A 20824-nucleotide genomic window follows, 5' to 3' on the forward strand; every position below is an offset into this window, starting at 1 on the left:
CCCTGTTGGGGGGTGTGGGAGTTAAAACCACAATGTAAATATATTATAATGAAGCTGTAGGTTACCCTGGGGCAGAGGGAGGTGGAAGAGGAGAGCACACGTTCTGCACCTGTGGCTCTTGGTCTATCAGCCTCTGGGTGTTGGATCCCTTAATTTAAGGCCTGGATATTAAAAACCACCAAGTCAGGATGTTTTGCACTAAGGCTTCTAATGTGTTACCCATTTATCACCGCCTTTGCCTCCTGCTCATGTCTAACTAACTGCCTACTCTACCACAGCCTGTATCTAATGGGGAAGACTAATTGGCAAGTAGTATATGTCAGGTAGAATAAGTTTTTAAGAGGAATAATAAGATAGGGTAATATTTGAGCAAAGACCTGAATAAAGTGAGGAAGCACGTTATGTGGCAATCTGAAGTTAGGGATTCCAGACAGAGGAAACAGGTTCAAGTGCAAGTGCAAAGCCACAGAACTAGGAGTGGCTGAGAATGCTGGAGCCCTTGGGGAGGAGGGTGGTAGGAGTCGAGATGGCAAAGGTTAGCAGGGTCAGATCGCACATGGCCTGATATATTTAAGGGCTTTGGGGTTTGTTCTGAAGATGAAAAACTCTGTTCTGAGCAGAGAAAGGACATCATCCTAAATTTTTGAAAGGATCATTCAAGCTACTACTGTGCCAAGAACAAGCTCTGTGGGCTAGAGGGTAGAGGCAGGGACCAGGAATTTCCATTAGGAGGGTATAGAAATTCTCAAAGCAAGAAATGATAGTGGCTTCTGGATTCTAGATATATTTTGGAGGGTGAGCCAAAAGGATCTGTTGACAGATTAGATAAGGATTTTGAGAGAAAGAGAAGAAGCAAGGACCACTCAACTGTTTTAGCCCGAGCCTTACAAAAAATCTTTTTTTCTCCCCAAATGAGTCATTGTTTCACTATTGATTTAATCAGTGGGACATGTAGAGTATGCATGAAAGAAGAGACAAGGAGTGCCTGGGTACCTCTATCGGTTAAACAGCCACTTCTTGACAGCCTTGACCCTGCTTGGGATTCTCTCTCCCTCTCTCTCCACCCTTACTCGGCTCATGCATGCACTCTTGCTCTCTCTCTAAAAAATAAATAAATAAACTTTAAGAAAAGAAGAGACAGTACTCTTGTAAGTATATTACAAGGGGCACCTGAATGGCTTAGTCACTTAAATGTCCTTCTTTGGCTCAGGTCATGATCTCACGGTTTTTGGGTTCTACTCCTGCGTCGGGCTCTGTGCTGACAGCCATCTCAGAGCCTGGAGCCTATTTCAAGTTCTGTGTCTCCCTCTCTCTCTGACCCTCCCCTGCTCACACTTTCTCTCTCTCTATCAGTAATAAATAAAAAACATTAAAAAATTAAGTATATTACAAAATCATCTATTAATTTAGTAACCTATTTATTAATCTATTTATTAAGCACCTACTATGTACCTGGCCCTGCTGCTTCAAAACATTCAAATATGAATATCATATTGTCTTTGCCCTAGGAAAAAGTATATAATCTACTAGAGAAGACAGACCTATAAACTGCTAACATAATTAATATAAATACTAATAGGGCTGTGAGCAAAATGTTTTATGGAAGATTTCAACGACACATTATCTATAAAGTCTTTTTTAGGAGATGATACTTATACTCAGTATGAGGAAGAATAGAAATTTTCCCACTGATGAGAAGAGTGTCATTCCAGACACTTAAGTATTAGGTTCAGGCAATTCAAATCTCTATATGAGAACATTTTAAAGTAACATTATTAATACCAGTGAATACTATTAATGCCTATTTAATTTACAGAAAAAGAAAGCACTAAATGGTGGAGACCATTCAGCTTCTGCAAATTCAGTATCTTCTCTTAACCCTGTGAAAGAACATGGTGTGTTGTTTGAATGCTCACCAGAAAAGTGGACGGATCAGAGAAAAGCACCACCAGTTATGGCTTACTGGGTCGTAGGGTAAGCAGGGGAAAAAGATATTTGAAAGTGAAATAAAATGTTAGAAAAGCAGTAAAAGTGATAAACATTTTAAGATGTAGGCATGGAATTATTAATCCAACCATAATATTTTAAAAGACTTTAGAATTTCATTTTATTTACTGTTTCCTTTAAATTCTTCCCAAGCCTTTCTCTTTTCACTTTTTAGTTTTTTAAATATATTTTTAGGGGCACCTGGGTGGCTCAGTTGGTTGGGCGTCCAACTTTGGCTCAGGCCATGATCTCATGGTTTGTGAGTTTAAGCCCCGCAAGAGACTCTATGCTGACAGCTAGCTCAGGGTCTGGAGGCTGTTTTGAATTCTGTGTCTCCCTCCCTTTCTGACCATACCCTGCTCATGCTGTCTTTCTCTCAGAAATAAATAAAACATTAAAATGTATATATTTTTTAAATTTAAGGGTAATTAACACACAGTGTTATATTAGTTGTAGGTGTACAATATAATGATTCAACAACTGTATACATTACTCAGTGTTCATCATGGTAAGTGTACTCCTGATCCCCTTTACCTATTTCATCCATCTCCCCCCCACCTCTTCTCTCTCAGCACTGATTTGTTCTCTGTATTTAAGAGACTGTTTTTCAGTTTGTCTCTTTTTTTTCTTTGTTTTGTTTCTTCAGTTCTACATATGAGTGAAATCATGTGGTATTTGTCTTTGTCTGACTGCTAAGTCTTTTTCTATTAAAAAAGCTGATTCTGTTATCTTATAAAATTATCCTAGTAATACAACTAAAAGATAATGATTTCACAATTTTACTATTTCCTATCTTCCATCCCTACTTCTGTTCTTCCCTCTCTTCTTTCTTTACCTCTTCCTTCTTCTTTCTCCCCACCTCCACCCACCAATTACAAGACCCTGCCTCCCCTAGCCTCTGCCCACTTCTTTCCGTCTATCATTCCTTCTCCACCCACTGTGCACAGCCACACTGCCATCTGTTAAATTTTATTCCTGTCATTCCTTCTGTGTGAAATGTTCTACCTCTTAACCTTTGTATGTCTAGCTCCTTGATATTCAGGTAAGTGTTAGTCTCTAAAAGAGGATTCATGGGTTTTATTCTCAAGTTAGTTAACATAAAGTATGATATTGGTTTCAGGATTAGAACCCAGCGATTCATCACTTACATATAAAGCCCAGTGCTCACTCGTACCAACAGGTTCCCTCCTTAATGCCCATCACTCATTTACCCCACCCCCATCAACCCTCAGTTTGTTCTCTGTATTTAAGAGTCTCTTATGGTTTCCCTCCCTCTCAGTTATTGTTTATTTTCTTGTTTGTTTATGGTCTTCCTCCCCTTCACTAGAAAATTAGCTTTGTGAGGTTAGGAATTATATCTGTCTTGTCCACTACTGGTGCCTGCAACAGCACCTATATACATAGTCACTTGATAAATATGTAACAACTGAGTAAATGGAGTTGTGCTTGGCAAAATGTGGTAGTGGGAGGATGGTATAGCAAACACAAAAATAAAGTAACAGCCATCAGCCGTTTTACTTCTAGCAGAGAAAATACAAAATATGCTCAAACATATGTAGACCAAATAGGTAGACAGATAGATAGATTTTTTAAAATAGAATAAATTAGATTATACAACCAAATGCTTTGGGAGTGCTGAGTAAGGGGTGAAAACCTATATTGGGATTACAAAGAAAAGCTTATAGATTCCATTTGACCTAGTTTGAAAATGAACTGGATTTGGATAGAACGTTCTAGGTAAAGGATGGGATGAATAAAGATCGAAACAAGGGAAACCATAAGGTATAGCAGTTGAGTAAACTCATTTTCCAGGATGGCAAAGGAATGACATATACAATGATAAAAGGAAAGATTAATCTGGAAAGCTAAGTGAGGACCATTGCAAAGAGCCTCCAATTTCTAATTCAGGAATTCACTTTTGAGTGAAATATTGAGCTACTAAACGTTCTTTGAGTTGTGGTAAAGAATTGGTGGAAGAGCCGGCTGCTGGTGCAGTGCTTACCCCTGGCCCCTGGCAGGGAGGGTAGCCATCCCTGGCTAAGTAGTGAACTCAGAGGTGCATTGGGAGAGCAGTCCCCTTCCTCAAGTGCTGTGGGGACTTGAAGGTGCCACTTCAAGGACAAAAGACTCTACAGGCACCAGCCAGAGCCCTTGTGTCAAGTGGGCAGAGTGGCACCATAGGGCACGTGGAGCAAGATCCTTTAAGACATCAGGGTTTGAATCCCAGCCAAGTGCCTCAGAGACGCTCGAGACTGTGGAGTAGGACAAACCAGCTGTTCGCACCTGTACGATGCTGTGAGGACTGCCTGAACAGTGGTTTGGGACACTCAGCCAGGGAGGGGAGACTGGGGCATTACCAGTTTTCTCCCCATCACCAACACGGTGGGGCTTCAGGGAACAAGACAGCTCCCCCCCGCAATAGAGGCAGGACCCGCGTACACCAAATCCCACCCCTCTGTGCCTGGCAACTTCGTATCTACCAGAGCGAGACTGACACTGACTGAACCAGAGGGCCCCTCCTCCAGACCAGCACAGCCACTGGTTCCAAGGCACCATCAGACAATGGCATTTTTAATCTATTCTTTTGATACCTCTTCTGTATCTCCTCCTATTTTATTTTCCTCTCTCTCTCTCTCTCTGGATTAAGCCATATAGTTTCTCAGAATCTCCATCTGATCATTTTTCTCTACCCTTGTTATTTCTCTCTTTGTATGAGATAAGGCTTCTTCCACCACCACCCCCTTAAATTTTTTCCAGGGTTATTTCAATGAACAAATCAAAGCACACCTGGTGGAAGGTCTGAACCACCACTACAAACAGGAAGATAAAGCAACCAGAGTCACAACAACAGAGAGCACACAACACATTCCAAAAACACTTCCTGAAGGGCCAGGCCCAGGACAGTGTATGACCCTTTTTTAATATAGTAGTACTCACAGGTGTAGGACACATAACAACCTATTAAAATATGTAAAAGACAGAAAATTAGCCAAAATGATGAGACAGAATTCAAAGAAGAAATTCCAGGAAGAAATGACAGAGAATTGCTTAAAACAGATATAAACAATATATCTGAGCAAGAATTTAGAATAATAGTCATAAGATTAATAGCTTGGATTGAAAAAAGCACAGAAGGCAGCAGAGAATCTATTGCTGTAGAGATCAAGGAACTAACAGTCACAACAAATTAAGAATGCTGTAAATGAGGTGCAAAATAAACTAGATGTGGTGACAAGAAGAATAGGAGAGGAGAGAATAAGTGAAATAGAAGATAAATTATGGAAAATGATGAAGCCAAGAAAAAAGACATAAGAAAATAGTAGACCACGAGGGGAGAATTAGAGACCTAAGTGATTCAATGAAATGTAATATCTATCCATATCATAGGAGTTCCATAAGAAAAAGAGAGAGAGAAAGGGGCAGAAGGTTTATTTGAAGAAATTATAGCTGAGAACTCCCCTAATCTGGGAAAAGAAGCAGACATCCAATTCCAGGAGTCACTGAAAACTCCCTTCAGAATCAACAAGAATAGGTCTTCACCGAGGCACATTATAGTGAAACTGGCAAAATACAAAGATAAAGAAAGAATTCTTTAAGTAGCTAGACACAAATGGGTCTTGACCTACAAGGATAGACACATAAAGGCAACAGCAGATCTGTCCATTAAAACTTGACAGGCCAGAAGGGAGTGGCAGGAAATAGTCAATGTGCTGAAATATAAAATATGCAGCCAAGACTCCTTTATCCAGCAAAGCTGTCTTTCAGAATAAACATAAAGGATTTCCCAGACCAACAAAAGCTGAAGGATTTCATCACCACTAAACCAGCTTTGCAGGAGATCCTAAGGGAGACTCTGTGAGTGGAATGCTACAAAGACTATAAAGGACCAGAGGTATCACCACAAACATGAAACCTACAAATAACACAATGACACTAAATCCGTATTTTTCAATAATCAGTCTGAATGTAAGTGGACTAAATGTCCCAATCAAAAGACATAGGATATCAGAATGAATAAAAACAAACAAACAAACAACAACAACAACAAAACCGATATCCATCTGTATGCTGTCTACAAGAGACTCATTTTAGACCAGAGGCACCTTCAGATTGAAAGTGAGGGGATGGAAAACCATCTATCATGCTCCTGGAAGTCAAAAGAAAGCTTTAGTAGCCATACTTGTATCAGACAAACTAGATTTTAAACTAAAGACTGTAACAAGAGATGAAGAAGGACATTCTACTGTAATTAAGCAGTCTATCCATCAAGTAGAGCTAACAACTGTAAATATTTATGTCCCCAACTTGAAAGGACCTAAATTTATAAATCAGTTAATCACAAATGTAAGCAATCTTATTGATAATAATTCAGTAATTGTAGGTGACATTAATACTCAACTTACAGCAATGGACAGATCATCTAGGCAGAAAATCAATAAGCAAACAATGGCCCTGAATGATACACTGGACTAACTAGACTTGGCAGATATATTGAGAACTTTTCATCCAAAAACAGCAAAATATACATTCTTCTTGAGTGCACATGGTACATTCTCCAAAATAGGTCATCTACTGGGTCACAAAACAGCCCTCAATAAATATAAAATGATTGAGATCATACCATGCATATTTTCAGATCACAATGCTATGAAACTTGAAATCAACCACAAAAAAATTTGGAAACCTTCCAAATACATGGAGGTTAAAGAACATCCTACTAAAGAATGAATGGGTCAACCAGGCAATTTAAAAAGAAATTTAAAAATATATGGAAGAAAATGAAAATGAAAACATGACAGTCCAAACCCTTTGGGATGCAGCAAAGATAGTCCTACGAGGAAAACACCTTGCATTCCAGGACTATCTCAAGAAACAAGAAAAATGTCACATATAAAACCTAACATCACATCTAAAAGAACTAGAAGCAGAGCAGGAAAGAAACCCCAAAGCCAGCAGAAGAGAAATAATAAAGATCAGGGCAGAAATAAACAATACAGATTTTAAAAACAACAACAGTAAAACAGATCAATGAATCTAAGAGCTGGTGTTTTGAAAGAATAAACAAAATTGATTAACTCCTAGCCAGACCTCTCCAAAAGGAAAGAGAGAGAACCCAGATAAAATCATGAATGAAAGAGGAAAGATCACGACCAACAACACAGGAATACAAACAATTATTAGAGAATACTATGGAAAATTATATGCCAACAAATTGGACAATCTGGAAGAAGTGGACAGATTCTTAGAAACCCACACACTACCAAAACTCAAACGGGCAGAAATAGAAAATTTGAACAGACCCATAACCAATGAAGAAATTGAATCAGTTATCAAAAATCTCCCAGCACATAAGAATCCTGGGCCAGATGGCTTCCCAGGAGAATTTCTACCAGACATTTAAAGCAGAGTTAATACCTATTCTTCTCAAGCTACTTCAAAAAATGAAAATGTAGGGGCGCCTGGGTGGCTTAGTTGGTTAAGCGTCCGACTTTCGCTTAGGTCATGATCTCGCGGTTCGTGGGTTCGAGCCCCGCGTCGGGCTCTGTGCTGACTGCCAGCTCAGAGCCTGGAGCCTGTTTCAGTCTGTGACTCCCTCTCTCTCTGACCCTCCCCTGCTCACGCTGTCTCTCTCTCTCTCTCTCCTAGAAATAAATAAAAAACATTAAAAAAAAATTAAAAAAAAAAATTAAAATGTAAGGAAAGTTTTCCGACTCATTCTATGAAGCCAGCATTCCCTTGATTCCCAAACCAAAGACCTCACTGAAAAGGAGTATTACAAACCAATATTCGTGATGAACATGGATGCAGAAATTCTCAACAAGATACTACCAAATCGAATTCAACAGTATATTAAAAGAATTATTCACCATGTTCAAGTAAGATTCATTCCTAGGCTGCAAGGCTGGTTCAATATTCACAAATCAATCAATGTGATACATCATATTAATAGAAGAAAAGATAAGAACCATATGATCCTGTCAATAGATGCAGAAAAAGCATTTGACAAAATACAACATCCTTTCTTAATAAAATCCCTCAAGAAAGTCAGGATAGGAGGAACATAACTCAACATCATAAAAGCCATATATAAAAGACCCACAGCTAATATCATCCTCAATGGGGAAAAACTGAGCTTTCTCCCTGACATCTGGAACACCACAGGGATGTTCATTCTCACCACTGTTGTTTAACATACTGTTAGAAATTGTAGCCTCAGCAATCAGACCAAAAAAAAAAAAAAATGAAATAAAAAGCATCCAAACTGTCAAAGAAGAAGTCAAGCTTTCACTTTTTGCAGATGACATGATACTCTATATGGAAAACCTGAAAGACTCCAACAAAAAACTGCTAGAACTGATATATGAATTCAGCAAAGTTGCAGGATATACAACCAAATGTATATCCTGCAAATCAGTTGCATTTCTATACACTAATAATGAAGCAACAGAAAGAGAAATCAAGAAATCGATCCCATTTACAATTTCACCAAGAATCATAAAATACCTAGGAACAAACCTACCAAAAGAGGTAAAGGATCTGTATGCTGAAAACTATAGAAAACTTATGAAAGAAATTGAAGAAGACACAAAGAAATGGGAAAACATTACATACTCATGGAATGGAAGAACAGATAAAATGTTGATATTACCCAAAGCAATCTATGCATTCAATGCAATTCCAATTAAAATTGCACTGGCATTCTTCTCAGAACTAGAAAAACAATCCTAAAATTTTTATGGAATCACAAAAGTCCCTGAATAGCTAAAGTAATGTTGGAAAAGAAAACCAAAGCAAGGGGCATCACAATTCTGGACTTTAGCCTGTACTACAAAGCTGTAATCATCAAGACACTATTGTATTGGCATAAAAACAGACACAGAGACCAATGGAATAGAATTGAGAACCCAGAATTGGACTCTCAAATGTATGGCCAGATAATCTTTGACAAAGCAGGAAAGAGTATCCAATGGATAAAAGACAATCTCTTTAGCAGATAGTGCTGGGAGAACTGGACAGCAATATGCAAAAGAATGGAACTGGACCACTTTCTTACACAATACACAAAATAAACTCAAAATGGATGAAAGACCTAAATGTGAGACAGGAAACTATCAACACCCTAGAGGAGGGCAACAACCTCTTTGACCTCAGCTGCAGCAACTTCTTACTAATGGCAAGGGAAATAAAGCAAAAATGAACTATTGAGATCTCATCAAGATAAAAAACTTATGCACAGCAAACAATAAAACTAAAAGACAACTGATGGAATGGGAGAAGATACTTGGTAATGACGTCTCAGATAAAGGGTAAGTATCCAAAATCTATAAATAACTTACCAAACCCAACACCTCAAGAAAAAAATCCAGGGAAGAAAAGGGCAGTAGACATGACTATTTTCCAAAGAAGACATCTAGATGGCCAACAGATACATGAAAAGATGCTCACCATCGCTCATCATAATGGAAATACAAATCAAAGCCACATTGAGATACCACCTCACACTGGTCAGAGTGCCTAAAATTAGCAACTCAGGAAACAACAGATGTTGGCAAGGGTGTGGAGAAATGGGGTCCCTCTTGCACTGTTGGTAGGAATGAAAACTGGTGCAGCCATTCCAGAAAACAGTATAGAGGTTCCTCAGAAAATTAAAAATAGAATTACCCTATGACCCAGCAATAGCACTACTAGGACTTTATCAAAAGGATACAGGAGTGCTGATTCACAAGGGCACATGCACCCTGATGTTTCTAGCAGCACTATCAGAAATAGCCAAATTATGCAAAGAGCTCAAATGTCCACCAACTGATGAATGGGTAAATAAGATGTGGTTTAGGCCAGAAGGGATGGCAGGAGATATTCAATGTGATGAACAGAAAAAAAATATGCAGCCAAGAATCTTCTATCCAGCAAGCCATTGGTCATTCAGAATAGAAGGAGAGATAAAAGTCTTTCCAAATAGAAAAAAAATTGAAAGAATTTGTCACCACTAAACCAGCCCTACAAGAAATCCTGAGGGGGAGTCTCTGAGGGAAATATTGCAAGGAACACAAGATGCTAGAGACACTACCATAAGCGTGAATCCCACAAATGACACAATGACTCTAAACCCATATATTTCAATAATAACACTGAATGTAAATGGGCTGAATGCTCTAATCCAAAGACATAGGGTAGCAAAATGGATAAAAAAACAAAATCCATCTATTTGCTGCCTACCAGAAGCATTTTAGACTGGAAGACACCTTCAGATTAAAAGTAAGGGGATGGAGAAGTATATATCATGCTACTGGAAGTCAAAAGAAACCTGGAGTAGCTATACTTATATCAGACAAACTGGACTTTAAAGTAAAGACAGTAACAAAGGATGAAGAAGGGCATTATATAATAATTACAGGGTCTATCCATCAGGAAGAACTAACAATTATAAATGTCTACGCACCAAATATGGGAGCACCTAAATATATAAAACAGTCACAAGCAGAAACAATTTTATGGATAAGAATATGCTAATAGGAGGGGACTTTTTTAAATACTCCACTTAAAGCAATGGATAGATCAACCAGACAGAAAATCACTAAATAAACAATGGACTTGAATGACACATTGGACCAGATGGATCTGACAGATATATTTAGAATTCTACATCCTGAGGCTATGGAATTCACTTTCTTCTCAAGTGCGCATGGTACATTCTCCAAGATAGATCACATACTCGGACATAAAGTAGCCCGCAATAAATATAAAAGATTTGAGATCATACCATGCACACTTTTAGATCACAATGCTATGAAACTTGAAATCAGTCACAGGAAGAAGTCTGGAAAACCTCCAAAAACATGGAGGTTAAAGAACACCCTGCTAAAGAACAAATGGGCCAATCAAGCAATTAGAGAAGAAATTTAAAAATATATGGAAACAAATGAAAACGAAAATACAACAATCCAAACTCTATGGGATGCAGCGAAGGCAGTCCTATGAGGAAAGTATATTGTACTCCAGGCCTATTTCAAGTAATTAGAAAAAGTGCAAGTTCAAAATCTAACAGCGCACCTAAAGCAACTAGAGGGAGAGCAACAAGAGCACCCCAAACCCAGTAGAAGAAGAGTAATAAAAAAAAAAAATAAAATAAAGGGTCAGTATCCAAAATAAAATAAAAATAATAAAATTCAGGGCAGAAACATACATAGAAACCAAAGAAACTGTTGAACAGGTCAATGAAACCAATAGTTGGTTCTTTGAAAAAATAAACAAAATTGACAAACCTCTAGCCAAGCGTCTCAAAAAGAAAAGAGAGAGCACTCAAATAGACAAAATCATGAATGAAAATGGACTTATTACAACCAACCCCTTAGAAATACAAGCAATTATGAGGGAATACTAGGAAAAATTATATGCCAATAAATTGGACAACTTAGAAGAAATGGACAAATTCCTAAACACACACCCACTACCAAAATTCACATGAGAAGAGATAGAAAATCTGAACAGACCCATAACTAGTGAAGAAATCGAATCAGTTATCAAAAGTCTCCCAACAAATAAGAGCCCTGGGCCAGATGGCTTCCCTGGGCAATTCTACCAGACATATAATACAGAATTAATACCTATTCTTCTCAAGCTATTCCAAAATATAGAAATCGAAGGAAAACTCCCGGACTCATTTTATGAAGACAACATCACTTTGGTTCCCAAGTCAGACAAAGACCCAGCAAAAAAAAAGAGAACTACAGGCCAATATCCTTGATGAATACAGATGCAGAAATCCTCAACAAGATACTTGCAAATCGAATCCAATGGCACATAAAAAGAATTATCCACCAAGATCAAGGGGGATTCATTCTTGGGTCACAGGGCTGGTCAATATTTGCAACTCAATTAATGTGATACATTACATCAACAAACGAAAAGATAAAAACCATGTGATCCCGTCGATAGATGCAGAAAAAGCATTTGACAAGATACAGCATCCTTTCTTAATAAAAACCCTCAAGAAAGTCGGAATAGAAGGAACTTACTTAAACATAAAAGCCATCTATGAGAAGCCCTTAGCTAACATCATCCTCAATGGGGGAAAACTGAGAGCTTTCCCCCTAAGATCAGGAACACGACAGAGATGTCCACTCTCACCACTGTTGTTTAATGTAGTGCTGGAAGTCCTAGCATCAGTCATTAGACAACAAAAGGAAATAAATGGCATCAGAATTGGTAAAGAAGAAGTCAAACTCTCACTTTTCGCAGACAACATGATACTGTCCATAGAAAACTCCACCAAAAGCCTACTAGAACTGATCCATGAATTCAGCAAAGTTGCAGGATACAAAATCATTGTTCAGAAATCGGTTTCGTTTTTATACACCAACAATGAAGCACCATAAAGAGAAATCAAGAAACTGATCCCATTCACAATTGCAGAAAAAAACATAAAATACTTAGGAATAAACCTAACCAAGGATATGAGAGATCTGTATGATGAAAACTATAGAAAACTTATAAAGGAAATTGAAGAAGACACAAAGAAATGGAAAAACATTCCATGGATCAGAAGAATAAACGTAGTTAAAATGTCATTGCTACCCAAAGCAATCTACACATTCAATGCAATTCCAATCAAAATTGCACCACATACTTCTCAAAACTAGAACAAACTATCCTAAAATTTGTATGGAACCACAAAAGACCCTGAATAACCAAAGTAATATTGAAGAAGAAAACCAAAACGGAGGCATCAGCATCCCAGACTTTAGCCTCTACTACAAAGCTGTTATTATCAAGACAGTATGGTATTGGCACAAAAACAGACACATAGACCAGTGGAATAGAATAGAGAACTCAGATTTGGACCCAAAAGTATACAGCCAACTCATCTTTGACAAAGCAGGAAAGAGTATCCAATGGAAAAAAGACAGCCTCTTTAACAGATGGTGCTGGGAGAACAGGACAGCAACATGCAGAAGAATGAAACTAGATCATTTTCTCACACCATACACCAAAATAAACTCAAAATGGATAAAGGACCTGAACGTGAGACAGGAAACCATCAATACCCAAGAGGAGAAAGCCAGAAGCAACCTCCTTGACCTCAACCGCAGCAATTTCTTACTTGATACATCCCCAAAGGCAAGGGAATCAAGAGCAAAAATGAACAGTTGGGACCTCTTCAAGATTAAAAGCTTCTGCACGGCAAAGGTAACAATCCATAAAACTAATAGACAGTCGACAGAATGGGAAAAGATAGTTGCAAATGACATATCAGATAAAGGGCTCTTATCCAATATCTATAAGGAATTCACCAAACTCCACACCCGAAAAACAGGTAATCCAGTGAAGAAATGGGCAGAAGATATGAAGAGACACTTCTCCAAAGAGGACATCCAGATGGCCAACAGACACATGAAACAATGCTCAGCTTCCCTCCTTCTCAGGGAAATACAAATCAAAACCACACTGATATACCACCTCACGCCAGTCAGAGTGGCTAAAATGAGCAAATCAGAGGACTCTGGATGCTGGCGAGGATGTGGAGAAATGGACATCCTCCTTCACTGTTGATGGGAATGTAAGCTGGTACAGCCCTTCTGGAAAACAGAGTGGAGGTTCCTCAAAAAATTAACAATAGAACTCCCCTATGACCCAGCAATAGCCCTGCTAGGAGTTACCCAAGGGTAACCCCAAGGGGCACATGGACCCCAATGTTCATAGCAGCACTCTCAACAATAGCCAAAACATGGAAAGAGCCTGTGTCCATCAACGGACGAATGGATCAAGAAGATGTGGTTTATCTATATGATGGAATACTACATGGCAATGAGAAACAATGAAATCTGGCCAAATGTAGCAACATGGATGGAACTTGTGGGTGTTATGCTGAGTGAAATAAGTCAGGCAGAAAGGACAGATACCATATGTTTGCACGTATAGGAGGAATAAGAGGAACTTAAAGGAGGACCATGGGTGAGAAGAAAGGGAAAAATAGTGGCGGAGAGGGAGGGAGGCAAACCATGAGAGACTCTTGAATGCCGAGAACAAACTGAGGGCAGATGGCGTAGGGAGGACGGGATGGGGCGTGATGGGCATGGAGGAGGGCACTTGTGGGGATGAGCACTGGGTGTTATATGGAAACCAACTTGACAATAAACTATTAAAAAAAAGATATGGTTTATATATGCAAAGGAATACTACTCAGCAGTGAGAAAGAATGAAACCTTGTCATTTGCAACAATGTGGATGGAATTGGATGGTATTATGCTAAGTGAAATGTCAGTCAGAGAAAGACACATATCATATGTTTTCACTCATATGTGGAATTTGAGAAACTTAACAGAAGACCATGGAGAGCGAAGGGGGAAAAAAACTAGTTTCAAACAGAGAGGGAGGCAAACCATAAGAGAGTCTTAAATACAGAGAAAAACTGAGGGTTGATGGTGGGGTTGGGGGAGAGGGGAAAATGTGATGGGAGTTGAGGAGGACACTTGGGATGAGCACTGGGTGTTGTATGTAAGCAGTGGATCATGGGAATCTACTCCCGAAGCAAAGAGCACCCTGTATACACTGTATGTTAGCTAACTTAACAATAAGTTATATTTCAATAAATAAATAACAAAATTTAACTTAAACAAAAAAAGAATTGGTGGAAGAAGCATTCTGGCGTATTCGTCCATAAGACTTAGAATCACCTCAGTCACTTATTAAAATCAGAGATGCCTATGGCCCACCCCAGATCTAATATGATAGTAGATTTTATATATTTAATAGATTTTATATATTTAATAGCTCTATATTTTTAGTAAACTCCTTGTGATTGTGATATGTAATCAACCAAGGTTGGAAGGAGCATCAGCATAAGCTCAACTCTGTGTAGTCTGATCAGTGATGTGCTACTGTAAGATTAAGCCAGGAGCAGAAAAGGGAATGGTATACACACGGAGAACAGAATTAAGAAGAACAGTTAGGCATACATGCAGATGTGCAGTGGAGCCTTAAATACATTTACAACAATTGGAATAGAAAGATCAAGAGGTATTGAATCATGATGATGCAGATATGTATAGAATAGAGCAATATGGGGCACCTGGGTGGCTCAGTCGGTTAAGCATCTGACTTGGGTTCAGGTCAAGATTTCGCGGTTCCTGAGTTTGAGCTCTCGTCGGGCTCTGTGCTGACAGCTCAGCCTAGACCCTGCTTCAGATTCTATGTCTCTCCCTCTGCTCCTCCTCTGCTTGCACTCTGTCTCTCTGTCTCTCCCAAAAATAAATAAACATAAAAAAAAGAATAGAGAAATTTAAAGAAGTCAGGCAAACTATCCCTGATTTAAATAGTTCGGTTTTTATATTCTAGTTTGACTAAATATATCAAAATTTTAACTCTCTAAAAAAATCAAATAAAATTTCAGTGGTATTTCTAGTTGAATACTATCTCCCAAAATCGCAATCATATACTTAATGTTTCAATAATAATGAACATTTAGAAAATAAATGGCAGTGTTCGGTAGCTATTGTACTTAATGGTGATGTTACTATCACTGGGCTTTATTGTTATAATAATGACTACATTAATATTTTAAAACCGAGGAATATGGTAATGCATATTGGTTAAATAAGCTTTTTATATCCGAAAAAATAGAAATAACTGACCTAAGGCATATGTTATTTATTTAAAAATAAGTCTAGCTGTATTTCCCCTCCTATAGATTTAGACTAATAGTTTTTAATTCATTACTAATTCTTTCAAAAACAAAAGTTAAATATAGTAAAAGATTGGAGTTTTTCCCTTTGATTTTTGTTTTTTTGAATTTCTGAAATGAGTGTATTCTTTTCCTTTACAGGAGACTGTTTCTTCATCCCAAACTTCAAGAACTTTACGTCTGTTTTCATGATTCAGTCACAGAAATTGCCATAGAAATGGCTTTTAAATTATTCTTTGGATTAACCTTGTAGCTGTGTTTTCTTGATGCATAGCAACTATGCATGGAACATTGAACAGTGTTAAAATTGCTGAAATCATACACAAGAAGATAAGATTTAACTTCTCTCAACTGTTCAATTTTGAACATAATAATGTTAAATATTGAGATGATATGCTCTTGGATTTGATGCACTAAATCTTATGTAGTATTGTGAGACTTTTGAAAAGATACTTGATCAAAATAAGAAGGGATTTTTAACTTATTTCCATTTTGGTATGTAATGTTAATTTATTGACCAGTATGAAATAATGTGAAGTTGTTTTAGATAAAATTAATAGAGTAAATATTTATCTTTAAAAAATACACAATTCATAAGTGAATTCACTTGTGTATTTTTCTCAAATAATATCTGGTGAAAGAATCACAAAACTGGAAGATGTGACCAGATCCTGTAACTAATAAGTGCTGTGACCATGAACAAGTTTTTGTACCTCTCTGAGTCTAGAATCTTCATGTATAAATGAGATGACTGCATTGAAACTTCTAAAGTCCCTCCTAAGTAACATGTGCAGTTTGTTTCTACTTGCCTTCTTGTCAGTATCTAAATTTATAATGTCCAAGTACTAATTTCTTATTAGATCAAATACTTCTTTTTACTTTAAGTGCTTTAATAGATAACTCACTGTGCAGGAAAAACTAAGGAATGAAAATTAAACTTCTTTCTCTATTTATTTGATTTTCTTTACTCTTTCAGATCAGCTCTGTTTTGTCCAGGATGTACTTTTTAAACTATTTGTCCATTAACTTTTATTATTTTTCTTTTCATTGAAATATATTCAGGTATGCACACACATTTTATATAGTTCATGAATTTCAAGACAGCTACATGTAAATCTTTTAATGATGTTAAAAAAAACACTGAACAAGTTGGGTTAAAGTAATCCTATGGCGACTTCTTCTGTTAAATACAAATTTTTGCCTTACAAATATGGCTCATTGTGTGTTGGGTTTTCCCAGAAGGAGGTACCTTAATGAGCAATAGTTTACTTGACCTTTAGTAGAGAAAGAAAACTAATGAGATTAGAATTTTCTTTGGCTGTGACAATTTGGTAGATTAAGAAAGAAGGAAAAACATAATACTGCATTTTTTATTACCACTTACCTAATGGATCCTCCTGAAGTCTCAGATGCCCCTAAGACTACAATACTGGGTTTTTTTTCTTCTTTAGGACTTAAGCTTTGGAAGGGAAATTATGCCAACACATCTAAAGTCAGTTTCTATTTCCTCCCCCTCAGACGCCTGGAACATGAGCCCTCCAGGTTAGAATTAACTGGAACATGAGCCCTCCAGGTTAGAATTAACTGTAAAACATAGTGGGTGTACCATTTGAAATATTTGGTCTTAAAAGAAACAGTTACCTCTCTGTAATCAGTTTAAGAGATTTTCACCCAGGTATTTAAAATGCAAACGACTGTATTTGTCCTGTTAGTGACTTGTGAGCCTTAAATTTAGCATTGAAATCAAGGCAAGAAATTTTGGTTCTTGAAATGTACAAAATGGCTTGAAATATCTTCCCCTTAAAATCACAAATATTGGTCAGAATGGTAGATAGACTCTTAACCACTGCATTAGTTTAAGGCACTGTGTTTTTAAATATTTATTAAATGTCTTAAATTTCTTAATATGTCCCCCAGACACCATGAGCTATTTTAAATACTGAAATTTATTAATAAATGCAGCTATTAATCACCTCAGCTTTTAAACAGACTGAACTAAAATTTTAGATTTTATCAGAAAGGACTTTTTTAAAATTTCATTTAATGATATTTTGGTCTTTTGAACTGCTTTCGTGTTGTCAAAGAATCTTGAGAGCACTACTCAATAACGAAAATAAAAGGACTATTTACCTTAATAAGAGGAAAATCCTTTGTTACATTGTAGATGTATAGTATAGTGTAATGTCCATGTTGCAGAGACATTGCATTTTTAAGAAATAAAAGCAAACATCGTGGTTGTCATCTCTAAATGGATATTGAAGTAAGCATTGCAACTAAATCTAGCTGCCCATTTTCCAAAAATGTTGAGATTCACATCTGAAAGATCAATCTATTGGCCAATGATGGCCTATCTGCCATTTTATTGAAAAAAGAGGACAAAGTAAAAGTGTAGATACCCTAGAGGTATGCTTTAGCAGATACAGAAACATTCTTAAGTTGGATTTTATTATTAGCATCCTGCAAATGTTCCCTTTTACGAGACTATGAATGCAAATGATTATAGAACTATCAATTTTGGGAAATATCAAGTACTATTTTATCAACACCCATATCTTTTAGCCCCCCAAAATTATGTTTTAGATTCAACACCTTCCTCCTTTCTCCCTCCTCCCCTTTCTTCTTTTGTTTCTTTTTGTCAGGTTAGGGTACTGTACTTAGCAATGGAGAGTTTCTTAGTTGTGCCAAGGAACTGTTGATGATATGTGTACTGGCAAGATAGTAAATTTGCAGTGCCTGCTTTTTTATATTTCTGACACAAATGGGGAAAATTATGAAACCAGTTCAGTAGGTTTGTCTGCTTTGAGCATTCTTGGAAATAATATTGTGAATAATTATTTGCTATCTGTGTAAGTTCCCCCAAATAGTGCCTGGCACCGTGCACATGCTATAAAAATGTTAGCTACTACTACTACCACCACCATTTATTATTACTAAATATCCATTGGTTGAAAATCTCGGAGTCAGCTAAATCATACCTGCTACTGTACAAAAAGTTGGGAAAAAAGCTGAGAAAAAAATATTCAGCACTGAACACTTTTGACAACAAGGATGTATACTTTGGATATTTTAGAATACATTATTAAATGTTACTGAAACTTTATATACTAAACTGTGTGAAAATGATTTAATTTTCTAGAGGTGTATTTCTATATTCTAAAAAATTGAAGCTATTTTTGTATTGATAGTCTTTAATAAAGATGGTTTGGAGGGGTTTTTTTTTTTGTTTTTTTTTTTTTTTTTTTTTTGTAGTTGTGTTGTCTTTTCATGCATTCAGCCAGCAAATATTTATTGACTTTCTACTCTGTGCCAAGCACTGTTCTGAATGCCGGGGATAAAGCAATGAACAGCTAAAAATGGACCTTCACAGACTTGATATTCCAGTGGGACAGGAAGGCCAAAATAAGACAAATAAGTAAAATATGTTGATAAAAAGCTAAGAGGAGAAAAGAAGTGAAGGAAGGAAGAAATGGGATAGAAAGTGTGAGAAATAGGGTGGCCAGAGAAAGAGTTGCTGAGGTGACCCAAGAACTAATCTAAGAGTGGAAACTAACCATGCTGATTTCTAAGGAAAGCAGAGTGAACAACCCAAAGGCCCTGAGATGCTATACTTTTATATCAACATATAAATCACCAGAACTTTTTTTGTTCCCAAAATCAGTAAATAAAATGCAATGCAGCTGGTGAAACATTTTCAGCTCAGACTTTTGAAAAGAGCTGGTCCACAGCTCTTAAAGTAAAAAGCTACATTTCTAAGTACTGTCACGTTTGCTATCTTCTATCAATGAATATATGTCAGAAATAAGCTTGAGGATATGATAAATCAGTGTGCTATAAACACTGTCAACCACAGAGTCAAAAGTGGGGTTGGGGAGAAAAGGGGTCAAGAAAGGAAGGAAGAGAAATTTTCCCTGGGGAGCCACAAAACACTTGCTTTTCTGTCTGAGATACATATGTTCCTTGTGACCAGAGATATTCCTTTGACCTCTCTTGGCACCTTAAAAACAATCTTGCATGGAATGTGATTCAAGTATTCCCCCTGCCCCCTTAAATTTCTCCCTGTATGCTTGTTAATACTTTAATATACCATAAAGGAGACCAAGAACTCTTTCATTATTCATACTTTTGCAGATAAAACATCAATCATGTCTTGAACTTCAGTGGATTTCACAAAAGGTTTTGAAATCTGTGCAATGAGAAGACTTTAAATCTTTTAAGCCTAGAAATAATGCTTAATGCAATTGCTTCAGAAAGATTAATCTGGCAGCAGCATGTAAAATGGAGAGATTTGGCCACAACATCAGTTGAGTCGAATAAGCTGCCATGGAAAAGAAGGTAACACCAAAATGGTATCAGCAGGACTTGCAAACCGGTTTTATATGGATAATCAAAATATAAACAAAATTCCTGCTCTGGGATCCTGGCCTAAATATGGTTTTGTACTAGTGACAAGTAGTATTAAAAGTGTTACAACACACTTAAGATAATAAAAACAAGTTGAAAAAAACTAACTCCTCTTCTGTAGATGTGTTTCAAGACTGCAGGCCTACAGAGTAAGAGATGATAAAATAGGATTTCTTTATTAGAAGCCATCAAACAAGCTATAAAAAAATCAGGAGTATATTAGATCTACTACAGAAGGATCTCCAGGATATACAAAATGAAGAAAAAAAAAAAAAGCAAGGTGAAAGAAAATAGACCAAGACCTCATGTGCAGGATAGATGTATATCTACTGCATATTCTTGCCCAGAGTCAGACCTGAACCTGGTTAAGACTCCAGATGAATTCTAGAACGGTGGTATGGATACAGATGTCACCGAGACCTCCTCTGAAATACCATGAGATAAAAACTTCTCTAAAATACTAAGACATTACTTGTCTGTTTCCCTGTCATTCTCTCAGTGCATAGTGGAGTTTTCCAGCAGCTGCAAGATGTGTGGTATTGCAGTAGACTGCATACAAAAGCAGTCATGTAAATCCAGCTGTTTTTTATTAGGCCAGGCATTTTTAAAGAGATTTTCAAAAATATAAAACAAAGTTATTCTCATTTGTACTGAAAAATACTTTTTATTTAAAAATGTCATTTTTTATATGGGCTATTTTAAGTGAATTAATATTTTTAAATTTTCAGTTTGTTTCTGAAACAGTATCCACATATA

At 37.0% G+C, this 20824-nt stretch overlaps 1 long non-coding RNA gene across 1 annotated transcript; it reads left to right on the plus strand.

The window, feature by feature from the left end:
- The first annotated feature begins 1820 nt into the window (after positions 1-1820).
- LOC120227585 lies at positions 1821-18795 on the plus strand. The gene is made up of 3 exons (XR_005527290.1): positions 1821-1974; positions 15809-17209; positions 17241-18795. It is a non-coding gene; the product is annotated as an uncharacterized LOC120227585 (long non-coding RNA).
- The last annotated feature ends 2029 nt before the right edge of the window (positions 18796-20824 follow it).

This window comes from Hyaena hyaena, unplaced genomic scaffold, assembly GCF_003009895.1.
Source record: "Hyaena hyaena isolate Hyena2069 unplaced genomic scaffold, ASM300989v1 scaffold_2547, whole genome shotgun sequence".
Lineage (NCBI taxonomy): Eukaryota > Metazoa > Chordata > Mammalia > Carnivora > Hyaenidae > Hyaena > Hyaena hyaena.